Genomic DNA, 16935 nt, shown 5'->3' with positions numbered 1-16935 from the left:
TCTAGTTCCTGGGAAAGGAACGTTCCTATGCTCAATGCAGGGAGGTGAAAAACTGGTCAGTGACACTCAGAGGTATGTCCCTTCCACGGATCTGGGTATGTCAAGCTGCAGAGGTCAAGGGTATGCAAGGTTGATTTTGCAGACGTCATGGTCAAAAGTGGGCTTAAACACGAGTCCAAGTGAAGCCGGCTATAGGCCAAAAGGTGCAAATGGTCAACATGCAATGCAGAAGTACAACTCAACACACATAGGAGCCTCTAGGGTATAAGGCCAGAACGAAGCGAAGAAGCAAAGAAGAATGAGTCTTCAACGCATAAGTCATGGCGGGACTACAGAGGACTCCCGAGCCTAGTGACAAAAAATCAGCATGAGTGCCAAGTGACAATCAGGTACTAACTAGGGCACCCATGATAAGGTAGGCTCTACCACACAAGTCATGATACTTCTAAGCAATGAGAAGGTTCCGCACCATAACTTGGTGGGGTCGATCCTAAGGCCAAAATGGGAAAGGAAACTGATAAATGCACAATGCAGGCGGAAAAACCTAACCTATATGCCAGTTCGAGAACCAATACCTGTCAGAACGGACCAACCATAAACTTCCAAAGGAGAAATCTTCCAAGTTCTGTAAACATAAATAGGAACACTAGACACGAAGTTAATACATCCCACATATAAACTTCATATAAGATCTTTGTGTTATAGAATACAAAACTTGAAAATGCGTACCTCATATATACAATATGGTACAGGGAACCACGCAGCCTTGCGGCTTACGCATAATAGTTCTGCTGAACAAACCCCTTGCAGGGCTCAGGCCAAGGGCTCCTTTGGTAGTCATAACTCATGGCTTCAAAGAGTTCCTCCTGTGAAGGCAAAACAAGTTCTAAGAAATCATGAGAACTACAAGGATCAAAAGAGGGAATTAAAGGGTCCCATGTCCCTATAGGAAGAATCTCTCGGTCAACTGCCGGGACCAAGTCCCAAGAAGGAGAATAATAAGTCAAAGGATCCTTCTTAGAAGCAATTGAACATTGAGGCTTCAATGCCACATAATTGACCCGTGGCGGGGTAGAGTCTACTTGAACACTTGGAACAAACCAAGGGGCATTCTGCAGTAAAGTCGAATTAGGGTGGTGATTATCAGATGCAAGCTGATCAATAGTGACAATATTCCCATTATGAGGAAAGCACATTACTCGAAAGAGTGAAGACACCACAGCATTCATAGCATAGACATAATCACGCCCAAGTAGCATATTAAAGTCTAAAGGGCTATCAACCACCATCATATCGATTAAGACAGTCTTCCCACCTAAAGTGATAGGCAATTGAGGAAGAACACCCATAGATTCACCAGGCCTTCTATCATAGGCTAACAACTGACTCTGAGCTGTCAACAACTTTGGGGAACCCAAAGCTTTCCAAGTCAAAGAGGATATAATACTTGTAGAGGATCCTTCATCCACCATACATCGATAGACATTTGTGGAATTAACCCTGACCTTTATTTGGAAAGGTGCAGCGGAAGGAAGACGAGGCTCAACAAGACTATCCCAATCAAAGGAAACACTCTTAGAACTTGGAGGGGGAACATTCGAAGAAACCGGAATGCCCCCTATACTAGAAGACTCTGTACTAGAGATCAAACAGACTCTTTTGTTAGGCACTTCACCCCCCAAAAGAGGAGTGTAATCGGCCAGCGATTGCACTGGCTTTACCACATTATCAACCGATGGTTGATGGGATTGATGAGAAACCATATCAGTGTAGGAGTAGAAGTACTTTCAGACTCGGACCATATCCTTTGAACCTCTGGAATACCAGGGCATAAATGAGTAAGATGGTCTCCCTTGCATATCTTACAAGGGAACTTAGGTTTAAAACTTCTACGTCCAGGTTTCTTATCAACCTCCATTCCGCCAACATGACTAGCAGTGGTTTGCGGAGAGTCCTGAACATGACTTGCAGAGGTCGGTGACTCTTTGCTAGTATGACTCGCAGTGACTAGACTCGTGCCCCCAGCATGACTTGCAGCGGCTGAAGACTCATCTTCAACATGACTCGCAGAGGTTGAAGATGAAGTGCTAGTATGACTTGCAGTGACTAGACTCGTGCCCCCAGCATGACTAGCAGCGGCTGAAGACTCATCTCCAACATGACTCGCAGAGGTTGAAGATGAAAGGATAGAATTATTCTTCTTCTTTGACTTCCTTTTTCTCCTTTTTTTAGATTTCTTGTTACAAGAAGGAGGAGAAGAAGGAATCCCAGATTTCTCTTTGAGAGAAGATGAACAATTAGCACCCATATGATGCCCCTGAAATAAAGCATTCAACTGAGAAGCTTCAAGAGCATTCGGAATATTCGGAGTGGACCACAGCCAAACGGGTAGTCCAACATTCAACCCAGGAATATTCAAAGTGGCCATCAAGGGAGTACCAACGTTTCCAAAGAAAGGAAAAGCACAAGGATCCCCTTTTGGAAGGGTACCTTGGTTGGTTTCCACAGGAATATTAGCCATATCTAAGTAATCCAAAGACCCTTTCCCTTGCGGGAATATAGAAATAACTCTTCAAAGAATATGGATAAGCAATCAAAACCTTTGCCCTTGAGGAGGCAACTCCACAACTTCTGAAAGAACAACCAAAAGCCTTTCAAGATCGGTAGAGTGGCAAGCCAGTCACTCAGAACACAAAGTCCAAACGTGACTAGACAAAAATACCTAAAGCCAACTATATACAAGGAGCAAAGAGCACTCACTATAAAGTCCCTAAAAAACAGCCAGTCAAACAACTTTCAAGTATTTCCGCTCCGGGTGATGAGGACCGGACACCAAAATACAAGAAAGTGGAGTCAGGGGCCTTCCGAAGATAGTCTGGGATAATGACGGCCCAGTCCTATCAGCGAAGGTATCAGAGGAAGTTACGCTGACCTCCTAACAACAGCCTGCGCCGGTGCAAGCCCCCAAGCTTCGCAAGGGTGCCCTCCAGAAGTACTGTCGAGAGTGATACAACGTCGACCTCAGGTGCCACGGGATTCCCCTCCGCAGCCACCTATGCAGATCCCTAGGAGAGGCAACTATGGGTACCAACTCGTCGCAGAAGCCAGGCGGAACAGTCGTGAGGTAAGTTCGGACAAGTAGGAGAGGGGGTATCTCTCTTCCCTGTCTTCACAGACCCTCGTGCTTAACTCCCAGATCCGGAGCTTTCCTGGTCTTCCTAACGCTATTGGATTTACTCTCTTTAATCAGACTCTTATGTTTGACGTTTTGTGTGGCCTTGGAGAGTTAACTCTCCACTCGCCTAATCCAAGGCCCTAAAATCCTAAACTTGTTGGTGTAATAACTAAAACAAAAAGTTCTAGTGGATTTTAATTAAGCGCTTGATTTTATTAGGCTGTTCTTTAAGTCAAAGGTAACGAAGTGAAACTTGTGGTGTTTTTAGGACGCAAAAAGAAACTATCCTAACTACATGCACATGCACTTTTTCGTTTCGATGAAGAGCAATTTCTATGAGGTTCAGATGAACTTCAAATTAAACAAAATTTTTTGCTTTCTTTTCAAACTCCACACTCACAAAAGCTAACAAAACTATGCATGCCTAAAAGAGGATGCAAAGCTATGCTAATGCAAGAACTATATGTGAATGCAAGATTTTAAGACTACTCTGCAAACAAAGAAGGAAAGTTGCTGCTTTACCAAATTTTGTCTTGCCACTAAAATGCTTAGATAGAAGATGATGTGTTACCAATCATTTCGTCCAAACAATAAAAACAAGTTTTAAGATAAAAAACAAAGCACTTTCACTTCGCAAAAAGGAAATCAAATGAAAAACAAGTTTAAGAAAGCGAAACTCAAAAACTTTCAAAAGATTTCTTTCAATCAAACCAAAAAGTCTTTTTCAAAGGAAAGCTCTCAAAAATACTGACACTAATGATTGATAAACAAGCCACCAAACAGTTTGTGAATTGACACCTTTCAAAGATTCAAAACTCAACAAAAATAAAATTGTTCGAAAACAAAGACGTGTTTGATATATAAAGGCAAATAAAGTACATATATCGGAAAGATATCACCTGAACACCTTCAGCAGGCTCCAAGCAAGCTTCCTCCCGGATTCGTTCCAGCCTCCAGCCTTCAACAAGAGCTCCTTCCAAGTCTTACTCAATGATGATGTCAAGGATGAATGATCACCAATACACATGGAAACAAGGGTTTCCTATGCAAAATGGGGGAAGTGCAGATGCACCAAGGACTTCAGACCTGGTCTAAGGGAAAAATCTCAGCATAATAATCTTGCTCTCCTTTCTCTCTCCCCTTGGCCTTCCCTTTGATGTCTTTTTATACCCTCTCCAAAGTAGTTTTTTTAGTTAGGAGTTGGTTGGGAACAGTTGGGCCACGGGCACTAACAGGTGATCCAGCAGGTAAACCCGCGATCACCGCCCGAAAAAGAGGAAATTATATTTTTTTAAGTGTTTTAATAGATACACGCGGGTTGGGTATGACAGACCCGCGTGTACACGCGTTTAACACAGGGCAAAGTCGCGTATAGGGAATAAAACACTGTTTTTTAAATTTTTGGACCAGGTCTGGAAGGAGGGGTTGCCCTAGGCCATAAGTGCAGCATCACAAACCATAAGAGTGAGATTTGGAGCTATAACAGATGCCCCCTAATGTATGAGGTCAGAAGGGGAACATGATGGCCGAAATACATTAAGTAAGTACAAGGAAAGGAACTCTGCCGAAAAACCGAGGAGGACTTCACCAGAATTCAGCCTGCCAAGCCACCGAAAGGAGATCAGAAAGAAACACTGTCTGAGGCGGGCATACCCATGCTCAGGAAAAGTAAAGCATGTCCGCATATCAAGTACAAGCGGATCCACTAAGTATACAAGTATAAATGACTGTAAAAATACATAATGGATCATCTGATCATAATGAGTAAGTACATGTCTGAATATCACATATAAAACTGTCAATGATGCTGAAAGATGCAACGGATCACTGAAATCAAAGACTGATCCCATAAGGTACCAACTGAACATGATGGAATAGGATGGTACTACACTGCAAACTCAGGTGCCAGCATATAGAATGTCGCCATGACTGACTGCAACATATAAGGTGGAATGGTATCAACTAGCAGCAACAGGAGCAACTGTCAAGTGAACCAATGAATGCTGATACAACCTGAGGTCTTCACCGACCGCCGTGGTACATTTCTACACCATGGGAATAAATGATCTGAAGTCGACCATGTGAGAAATCGTTTGATTACCGGTCATTGATGTATACCGTTAACAAACGCGAGACTACTCACCGATAATGATAATGAGCGTCAAGGTACCCAGTACAATCTAACAAGTGTGAATAGATGAGCTGAAGTCGAACACCTGTAAGAATCTATCAATCAGGAGACAATGATGGTTTCCCACTGTCGATAGCGAGGAATCTGCCACTAATGACTGCAAACCCCAAGGTACTGCCAAATGGACTCTAGATCTTTGCCCCAGAGCAATGAGTCGGAGTCGATAGGGAAAGATCCGCTAGAAGGAAGGCATTAAGGCATCCTCCATCAATCTAGCGCGAGTGTAACCCGTAGGCCAATAATGTGGAAGGAATCGGACGAAAAAGATGTAGTAACCCAACCGAAGTACGTTTCCGGCGTACACAAGATGTGGCTAGCGCACGGCAGAAACCCTCTGAACCAACCAATAATGAAAGCTGACACAGAGGCGAGGTATCCACCAATAGGGTCAAATGGAAACCAAGGTACTGCACGAATCCCAATGTGTGATAATGTATGCTGATGTCGAACACAAGGGAAACCACTCAGTCAAAGACCCATGATACTGATCGATGCTGAGCACAAGGTGACCTATCAATAATGAAAATAGGGCCAGGGTGCGGTCTCTAGGTCTGCCCTCAGAGCAATGTGTCGTCGTCGATAAGGACAAGACCCGCCAGCAAGAAGTCAATGGGGACCTTCTCAAACCGGCACGAGTGAAGGACCAATATAACTGATGTGATGATAGACATGACACTGACAACCAGGGATGGCCGACTGAAAAATGAGTCAAGAGACACCGCAGAAAGGCCGACTCAGGCTAACTTCCCTTGAACAAAAGCACGACTCAATGTGACTATGTGGCAGCATATAATGAATCTGTATAAGTTCGTCATGCAGGAGGCACGAACGAACCCTCCATATGATTGGAAGAGATAACCAATCGGGGGAGAACTGACTCGATAACAAGGTTATGGCTTACCTAAGTCAAACTAAATCCCACCCATGCGGAGGAGACTTTGTTTTGAGTGCTTTGTTCAAGGGCGACACGACTGACTCTAGCTGCCAACAATAAATGGAAATAATGTCCCTGTTCCCGCTCTTTTTGGAATATTTAATTTTTTTGTCTTTTTCTGATAAGCCGGAAAAAGAATAAAAGAATGCTATGGTACAGTGGAAAGAACGAGTGTCGGTGAAACAGATGATCTAGTTCCTGGGAAAGGAACGTTCCTATGCTCAATGCAGGGAGGTGAAAAACTGGTCAGTGACACTCAGAGGTATGTCCCTTCCACGGATCTGGGTATGTCAAGCTGCAGAGGTCAAGGGTATGCAAGGTTGATTTTGCAGACGTCATGGTCAAAAGTGGGCTTAAACACGAGTCCAAGTGAAGCCGGCTATAGGCCAAAAGGTGCAAATGGTCAACATGCAATGCAGAAGTACAACTCAACACACATAGGAGCCTCTAGGGTATAAGGCCAGAACGAAGCGAGGAAGCAAGGAGGAATGAGTCTTCAACGCATAAGTCATGGCGGGACTACAGAGGACTCCCGAGCCTAGTGACAAAAAATCAGCATGAGTGCCAAGTGACAATCAGGTACTAACTAGGGCACCCATGATAAGGTAGGCTCTACCACACAAGTCATGATACTTCTAAGCAATGAGAAGGTTCCGCACCATAACTTGGTGGGGTCGATCCTAAGGCCAAAATGGAAAAGGAAACTGATAAATGCACAATGCAGGCGGAAAAACCTAACCTATATGCCAGTTTCGAGAACCAATACCTGTCAGAACGGACCAACCATAAACTTCCAAAGGAGAAATCTTCCAAGTTCTGTAAACATAAATAGGAACACTAGACACGAAGTTAATACATCCCACATATAAACTTCATATAAGATCTTTGTGTTATAGAATACAAAACTTGAAAATGCGTACCTCATATATACAATATGGTACAGGGAACCACGCAGCCTTGCGGCTTACGCATAATAGTTCTGCTGAACAAACCCCTTGCAGGGCTCAGGCCAAGGGCTCCTTTGGTAGTCATAACTCATGGCTTCAAAGAGTTCCTCCTGTGAAGGCAAAACAAGTTCTAAGAAATCATGAGAACTACAAGGATCAAAAGAGGGAATTAAAGGGTCCCATGTCCCTATAGGAAGAATCTCTCGGTCAACTCTCGGGACCAAGTCCCAAGAAGGAGAATAATAAGTCAAAGGATCCTTCTTAGAAGCAATTGAACATTGAGGCTTCAATGCCACATAATTGACCCGTGGCGGGGTAGAGTCTACTTGAACACTTGGAACAAACCAAGGGGCATTCTGCAGTAAAGTCGAATTAGGGTGGTGATTATCAGATGCAAGCTGATCAATAGTGACAATATTCCCATTATGAGGAAAGCACATTACTCGAAAGAGTGAAGACACCACAGCATTCATAGCATAGACATAATCACGCCCAAGTAGCATATTAAAGTCTAAAGGGCTATCAACCACCATCATATCGATTAAGACAGTCTTCCCACCTAAAGTGATAGGCAATTGAGGAAGAACACCCATAGATTCACCAGGCCTTCTATCATAGGCTAACAACTGACTCTGAGCTGTCAACAACTTTGGGGAACCCAAAGCTTTCCAAGTCAAAGAGGATATAATACTTGTAGAGGATCCTTCATCCACCATACATCGATAGACATTTGTGGAATTAACCCTGACCTTTATTTGGAAAGGTGCAGCGGAAGGAAGACGAGGCTCAACAAGACTATCCCAATCAAAGGAAACACTCTTAGAACTTGGAGGGGGAACATTCGAAGAAACCGGAATGCCCCCTATACTAGAAGACTCTGTACTAGAGATCAAACAGACTCTTTTGTTAGGCACTTCACCCCCCAAAAGAGGAGTGTAATCGGCCAGCGATTGCACTGGCTTTACCACATTTTCAACCGATGGTTGATGGGATTGATGAGAAACCATATCAAGTGTAGGAGTAGAAGTACTTTCAGACTCGGACCATATCCTTTGAACCTCTGGAATACCAGGGCATAAATGAGTAAGATGGTCTCCCTTGCATATCTTACAAGGGAACTTAGGTTTAAAACTTCTACGTCCAGGTTTCTTATCAACCTCCATTCCGCCAACATGACTAGCAGTGGTTTGCGGAGAGTCCTGAACATGACTTGCAGAGGTCGGTGACTCTTTGCTAGTATGACTCGCAGTGACTAGACTCGTGCCCCCAGCATGACTTGCAGCGGCTGAAGACTCATCTCCAACATGACTCGCAGAGGTTGAAGATGAAGTGCTAGTATGACTTGCAGTGACTAGACTTGTGCCCCCAGCATGACTAGCAGCGGCTGAAGACTCATCTCCAACATGACTCGCAGAGGTTGAAGATGAAAGGATAGAATTATTCTTCTTCTTTGACTTCCTTTTTCTCCTTTTTTTAGATTTCTTGTTACAAGAAGGAGGGGAAGAAGGAATCCCAGATTTCTCTTTGAGAGAAGATGAACAATTAGCACCCATAAGATGCCCCTGAAATAAAGCATTCAACTGAGAAGCTTCAAGAGCATTCGGAATATTCGGAGTGGACCACAGCCAAACGGGTAGTCCAACATTCAACCCAGGAATATTCAAAGTGGCCATCAAGGGAGTACCAACGTTTCCAAAGAAAGGAAAAGCACAAGGATCCCCTTTTGGAAGGGTACCTTGGTTGGTTTCCACAGGAATATTAGCCATATCTAAGTAATCCAAAGACCCTTTCCCTTGCGGGAATATAGAAATAACTCTTCAAAGAATATGGATAAGCAATCAAAACCTTTGCCCTTGAGGAGGCAACTCCACAACTTCTGAAAGAACAACCAAAAGCCTTTCAAGATCGGTAGAGTGGCAAGCCAGTCACTCAGAACACAAAGTCCAAACGTGACTAGACAAAAATACCTAAAGCCAACTATATACAAGGAGCAAAGAGCACTCACTATAAAGTCCCTAAAGAAACAGCCAGTCAAACAACTTTCAAGTATTTCCGCTCCGGGTGTTGAGGACCGGACACCAAAATACAAGAAAGCGGAGTCAGGGGCCTTCCGAAGATAGTCTGGGATAATGACGGCCCAGTCCTATCAGCGAAGGTATCAGAGGAAGTTACGCTGACCTCCTAACAACAGCCTGCGCCGGTGCAAGCCCCCAAGCTTCGCAAGGGTGCCCTCCAGAAGTACTGTCGAGAGTGATACAACGTCGACCTCAGGTGCCACGGGATTCCCCTCCGCAGCCACCTATGCAGATCCCTAGGAGAGGCAACTATGGGTACCAACTCGTCGCAGAAGCCAGGCGGAACAGTCGTGAGGTAAGTTCGGACAAGTAGGAGAGGGGGTATCTCTCTTCCCTGTCTTCACAGACCCTCGTGCTTAACTCCCAGATCCGGAGCTTTCCTGGTCTTCCTAACGCTATTGGATTTACTCTCTTTAATCAGACTCTTATGTTTGACGTTTTGTGTGGCCTTGGAGAGTTAACTCTCCACTCGCCTAATCCAAGGCCCTAAAATCCTAAACTTGTTGGTGTAATAACTAAAACAAAAAGTTCTAGTGGATTTTAATTAAGCGCTTGATTTTATTAGGCTGTTCTTTAAGTCAAAGGTAACGAAGTGAAACTTGTGGTGTTTTTAGGACGCAAAAAGAAACTATCCTAACTACATGCACATGCACTTTTTCGTTTCGATGAAGAGCAATTTCTATGAGGTTCAGATGTACTTCAAATTAAACAAAATTTTTTGCTTTCTTTTCAAACTCCACACTCACAAAAGCTAACAAAACTATGCATGCCTAAAAGAGGATGCAAAGCTATGCTAATGCAAGAACTATATGTGAATGCAAGATTTTAAGACTACTCTGCAAACAAAGAAGGAAAGTTGCTGCTTTACCAAATTTTGTCTTGCCACTAAAATGCTTAGATAGAAGATGATGTGTTACCAATCATTTCGTCCAAACAATAAAAACAAGTTTTAAGATAAAAAACAAAGCACTTTCACTTCGCAAAAAGGAAATCAAATGAAAAGCAAGTTTAAGAAAGCGAAACTCAAAAACTTTCAAAAGATTTTCTTTCAATCAAACCAAAAAGTCTTTTTCAAAGGAAAGCTCTCAAAAATACTGACACTAATGATTGATAAACAAGCCACCAAACACTTTTGTGAATTGACACCTTTCAAATGATGAAAACTCAACAAAAATAAAATGTGTTCGAAAACGCTTTTGACAATCAAAAGCAGCAATGAAAGTCCAAGAAATCAAAAGACAAGTTTCAAAGAAATGGTAACAAACAACTTTCCCGAAACGAAGGAGCAAATGGTCATAAAAATGATTTCGTTAAGCAAACACAAATGTCATGAAAACAAAATGGACACAAAGATTTTAAGACAATCTTCCCACTCTGCCGAAACAGAGCAATCAAGATTCTTAAACAGAAACCTTGTGTGTCAAAAATCAATGACGCTTGCAATCAACGAAAAACAAGACTAGCACTCCTTATAACTAGAGAGAGTTCGAAGCAAGATGCCCCCTGTTAAACAGAGAACTGTCACTGGGAATTGACTGTTTTAAACTGACCCAAACCACCAGACAGACATTCAGCCAAAAGAAAAATTATAAATCTTGAAAATTATGTGATATACGCGCCTGCAATTATTTGCAGAATGCGTGTACACGCGACTGTAACTAAGGAAACCTGCGTATACGCGGGTTTACTTAGTGCAACTTGCGTATATACGCTTCTGTAATCCAGAAAAAGTGCGTATATGAAGTGTTTCAAGAAAAATAAAAAACACAAACTGAAAAACTGGAAAGCTTGGAGTTCAAGAAAATATCAAACAGTCAGAACCAACAAACAGAGGGACTGAGCCTTGATTGGCTTGAGGACTACCCAAACTAGGAACAACAAGAATGTTGTCCCCAGCGGAGTCGCCAATTCTGGTTGAAGGGAAAGTACCCCTAGAGTCCTTTGGGCTGAGACTCTACCAGACTGAAAATTGCTTATACAAAGAAACACACACACACAGCCATATTTTTTACTTTTAAGCAAATTCTAATGTTTAGGGTACATACCTAAGGTCCTACGTCCGAGAAGACCGTTAGGGTGCAAACCCTTCTTGGAGTTCCCTTCTTCTTTCTCTGACCTGCAAGACAAACAAATCAAAGAACACAACAGTACATGTATAGAAGTTTATGTATAAATCATCTTTATGCTATAAAGTTAGTTATAAATAATCTTTAAGTAACTACTTTCATAAGAATTCAACACAAGAATCTCATAAGCATAAAGAAAGATTATTCGGGAACAAAGACGTGTTTCTTTATATATAAAGGCAAATAAAGTACATATATCGGAAAGATATCACCTGAACACCTTCAGCAGGCTCCAAGCAAGCTTCCTCCCGGATTCGTTCCAGCCTCCAGCCTTCAACAAGAGCTCCTTCCAAGTCTTACTCAATGATGATGTCAAGGATGAATGATCACCAATACACATGGAAACAAGGGTTTCCTATGCAAAATGGGGGAAGTGCAGGATGCACCAAGGACTTCAGACCTGGTCTAAGGGAAAAATCTCAGCATAATAATCTTGCTCTCCTTTCTCTCTCCCCTTGGTCTTCCCTTTGATGTCTTTTTATACCCTCTCCAAAGTAGTTTTTTTAGTTAGGAGTTGGTTGGGAACAGTTGGGCCACGGGCACTAACAGGTGATCCAGCAGGTAAACCCGCGATCACCGCCCGAAAAAGAGGAAATTATATTTTTTTAAGTGTTTTAATAGATACACGCGGGTTGGGTATGACAGACCCGCGTGTACACGCGTTTAACACAGGGCAAAGTCGCGTACAGGGAATAAAACACTGTTTTTTAAATTTTTGGACCAGGTCTGGAAGGAGGGGTTGCCCTAGGCCATAAGTGCAGCATCACAAACCATAAGAGTGAGATTTGGAGCTATAACAATAAAGTTCATGCTCGTTAAAAAATAAACGCAAGATTAGAGCAGTTTTAACGCGGAATTTATGCTCGTTAAAAAATAGAAAAGCGATTGTGAGCAAGAGTTTCCTCTAGAGTTCAAGCTCATTAAAAAATGAACCTATCCCGGTAAATAACCACTGTGATCGTAAATTTATCAGCCATAAAAGCCTTGGTCGTGTTTGCACCTGCCACCTCCACTTTTCATTTGGCCGATCGTTCACCTCCATATGATTGTTTACCCATTTTGAGCAACAGCTGCGAAGAGTGATTTCACCTAGCCATCCCTGTGACAATGCCGTGATTGGAAAATTCCAACCTGTACCTGGAATCAGTTGCTATCCCTGTTTATCACTCGTTCCTCAAAAGACGAGTCTTATTTAAGCTCTTTTCAATTGACTCGTAAAATATGAAAAGATTGCCGAGTTTTGGCCTTCCAACTCGTTAAAGTGACAGGAAGAGATATCCCTCCTCTAGATTTTAATCTTTTTGGACTTGAGGGATTATTGCACAAAAAGATCGAGCGCTTGTTTTGTTCGGCTCGTTAAAGATATCGAAAACTCATCCCTTCTGTATTGTTTTATACTTTTTCGGACTTAAGGGATTAGATGACGAAAAAGGAATTTTGGAGTTGACTTTATGTACCTTTTCAGACTCTCTAAAAATGAAAAGGGCCGAGTTATCCTTGTCGTTAGACTCGTTAAAATGATTAAATAGCAACAAACTTGTCTTTAGACGAGAACGAGTTTCCCTATCACTAGGCTCGTTAAAACATAGCGATGGGCTTGCCCAAAGGGCAGGTTATAGAACAAGCATATGTTATCCTCCTCAAGCTTGACAAAAATAAAGAGGTACTGGTTAGCAATGACTGGGGAAAAATTGGGAAAAAATCAAGAAAACTTTGATGGTAGCAGGTCGCGCTTGAACATGACACTTTTCCTCCGTATTACAATCAGGTTGGGTTGTTTCATTCACCGGTCACATCACCATGGTCTCGCCATACCATCCATATTTGGGGTAATGCTACCGATCCATCGCATCAGTGTCGCCATATGTTCAAGAGAAGTCGTTCAGAAAGAGTCAACCGGGTCCCATCCACTGCCATACATTATCCTTCATCCGTTCATGACTGCCACCCTGAATCATATGTCACAGATCGTTTTCACCTCCATTAAAATCATTAGCTCCGTTCCGTGTCACTGATGTGGTATTCATTAAGGCCCTCCTGTGACGGATCGCTTCTTGTCGACATCAGCTCATTATCCAAGAAGTTGATCTAGGAACACCCCCTTCAGTACTTTGAAGCTTGCATGCCTCAATGGCAAGTTTCTCACTTCCGGCAACAGGTATACATTAATGACCTTCGACTAGAAGATTTTGCGTGGTGTTCGACGCCAAGTCCTTTATTCACACCACGTGAATTGTACTGCAGTACCTTGAGGGTCATTATCATTATCGGTGATTCCTCTCGCGCTTGTTAACGGTTTACATCATTGACCGTAATCAAGCGATGTCTTTCCATGTTCGACTTCAGAGCAATTCTCACATGGATTGACTTGTACTTAGAGTGAAGATCGAACGAGTTTGAAGACCCCGGATCTAGTTTCATCCATCCGGGCTGCGATATATATTTAGGAAAGATAAAGACATTTGACACGTACATCATTGCAGTAGATGATCATCCTACTCAAAGGATGATAATTTCGCCAAAATTATCAGTCTACCATCAGACGATTGTCTGTTCTATGTACAAAAATGAATTTATAAAGCTGAGCATGGGAATGCCCGACTCAGCTAGATCATGAAAGCAGTATGAATCATAATGTATTGTATTGTATTTTATTACAGGTCTCCTCCCAGCAGATGGATGAACTTCGGACCCTCCTGGATAAAGCATTTCACCCAATAAACGGCCTCATACTTTAGGGGGCAACTGTTATAGACATTTTTGTGCCTTACAGCATTGAGCATGAAATGTCCATAATCTAAGGGATCCAAAGTCCCTAAACATGTTGTTCCTACCCCTAGAGGAACAAGGCAAACTAACCATAGCAATTCACTGAAGTTCTCCACCTGAAAACACTCAAAAACAAGCCAATTCTGGATCATGTCAACTGCTCCACTGAGCATCTGCGCTGAATGTCAACTGCTCCACTGTCTACCTGCGTTGAATGTCAACTCCAACAAAGGCTACCTGCGCTGAGCGAGTTTGGACAAGTGGCAGAGTCATTTCTCAAGGTGTCAATGCCCAGGAAGCTTCCAAAATGACACTTGGGTCAAGGAATTCGACTGGTGATGAGTAAGAGGTTCCAAATCTCCAAGTGGAAGCAAGAACCTCCAAGTGGACTCAAGATCTGATAGAGGGAGAGGACACTAGTCACTTCTCAAGCTGACTCATCCTCTCTCCAATATCCCTATATATAGATCTCTCCTCTATGAGATCAGGGAGGCTGGAATTTTGTAATCGCAAAGAATTGTTGTTGGTTTGTGGCTGGGAACATTGGGTGCTTAATGCTTTGAAGGGAGCTGAAGAAGGAATTCCATTCTGCTGGGAAGGAGATGCTGGATTGGAGCCCTATGGGTTGTATCTCTTCCTGAACCCTGTTACTTATCAATAAAGCTATCTTGATTCTTTCCTATATGCTGGTGTATTTTGTATGATTGCATTAGTGTATTTGATTTACTTCTAATCCTGAATCATTCATGAATATGTATATTTGCCTTTGTGTTGTGTTCTTCTCTTGTCGCAAGTAGCTCTTCTCTTGTCACAGGTAGCTGTTCTCTTGTGATCTCGTGGGATTCAAGTAGCTGTTCTCTTGATCAAGCGAGGAGGCAAGTAGCTGTGGACACACAAAGAGAAGAGGATCTAGTTCGAGGGACAACCGGAAGACAACGGTAAGTCTACCGATCTCCCCTCTTTCCCATTTCATAAAGGAAGAAATCATAATAGCTGTATTCGTTTGTTGCTAAGGCGCTGTCACACCTTAGGTGGATAGGATCGTCCTACATAGGCATTTTTCCCCACAACACCTAGTAAGCTCTCATAAAACTCTCATATGACGCATGAAGAACAAGAAATGTAACATGATATATCATAATTTTGGGACCAAGTGCAACAATTTTCTCTCCCACAAAGAGAAACTAAAAATGAATTGGCAGTGATGAATGTTAAGATGGATCATGTAGAATAAAAATTAAAAGAGGATATCGATAGTTTAAAATCATACATGGAAGTTTGAAGGACGGTTTAAAAATAGAAATGAAATGTTTGAAGGAAGGGTTGACAAAGTTACTACAAGAAATGATCCATAATGGTGATAAGGCATTCCACGAAACTTAGGATGAGAAAAAAATGAATTTGAATCATGATTTTTGTTGGGAGCGGGATCCCCGAAGGACAGTTTTGGGGCTAAAAGCCCATGTTTTGGGTCAAGTCTTGAAATAAAGTGGTAAAGCCTCCACATTTTGTGGTTGTAGAGCGCAAAGGTGTCATGAGTCATAAAGGGTTGTCCACCCTTGTTTTGTAAAGTGTAAAGTCAGCGGTAAAGATCTACCCATGGTCCATGGACCATGGGATTGTATAAAAAGAGCTAAGTAAGTATGCTCTAAGTAATAAGTGGTAGAAGAAGTAAGAAGTCTTGAACGATAAGGAGAGAAGTCTAAGTTTTGGGTCTTAGTGTAGGTAGAGGCTCTGCAGCTGAGTGCACAGAGGCCTATGGTGGAAGTCCGCAGCTGAATGCGTGGACCCCTGCAACTGTGTGCATAGGGAAAATAAAGTCTATAATCATCTGAAGATATTGATCAAGAGAAGAATTTTACAAATTCTGTGTCTTTGTTTCCTATTAATGCATATTGTCTTATTGTGTATGAATTTAATTTATAATGCTTATGTGATGCATGAATATATGTAATTACGTTGGATAATTGAATACAAGTAAGGATATCTATTTACGCGATGCTAACTGTGATTGTTTAATAAGATAAGTAAGACACTTAAGCTAGTTTGGGAATCTACACGATATGCTACCCTAGCAGCGTGAAAGTACTTGAACCGCAGGTTATGGCTGCGCGAAGGTCAATCGTACCCCTTCACGGAGGTACCGAAGGATGGAATAAGTGGCTAGACAGACAGAGCCCTAGAACTTAACGACCTGTGCAAAAACAGGAATAGAAGGAATAAACTGACATCACGATCATCTCAGGGTGCAGAAACTTGGTTCCAACGTCCCCCCATACTACTTCGGGTAAGACCTTGGTCCGTGCTTCGTGGGATGATGTCGAAAGGGCTAGTAGTGTAGGGATTTGTTTGGCTAAATAACATTGAACTTGGGTTAGGCCCCACGCAGCCAACAAATGGTTCCATTGCCGGGACCAGAATATGCATAAGAGATGCGTGATGTCGTATCACTGGAATCCAACTAAGAAAGAGATCGAAGACTCGTTGGACAGGAATATCCACGAATTCGCGGCATAGGAGAACAGAAATCTGCGACTGAGAAAGGAATAGTGACTGGATAGGTACCTATATAAATAAATCCATGAGATCTTTTTCTGTTCCTTTTCGGTTGAGCTATACGAGTGGATCGCGAAGCTAGTGGATAGCCAAGGAAGGTGGAGACTTGACAGTCCTACTGTTTGGACCCCATAGTTAGTACAAATATTGTAAGCACCTGAG

The sequence above is a fragment of the Pinus tabuliformis genome, chromosome 8 (genome assembly GCF_031772625.1).
Source record: "Pinus tabuliformis cultivar Carrire ecotype Pingquan chromosome 8, CPIR1, whole genome shotgun sequence".
NCBI classification, from domain to species: domain Eukaryota; kingdom Viridiplantae; phylum Streptophyta; class Pinopsida; order Pinales; family Pinaceae; genus Pinus; species Pinus tabuliformis.
This window is presented reverse-complemented; position numbering follows the sequence as displayed.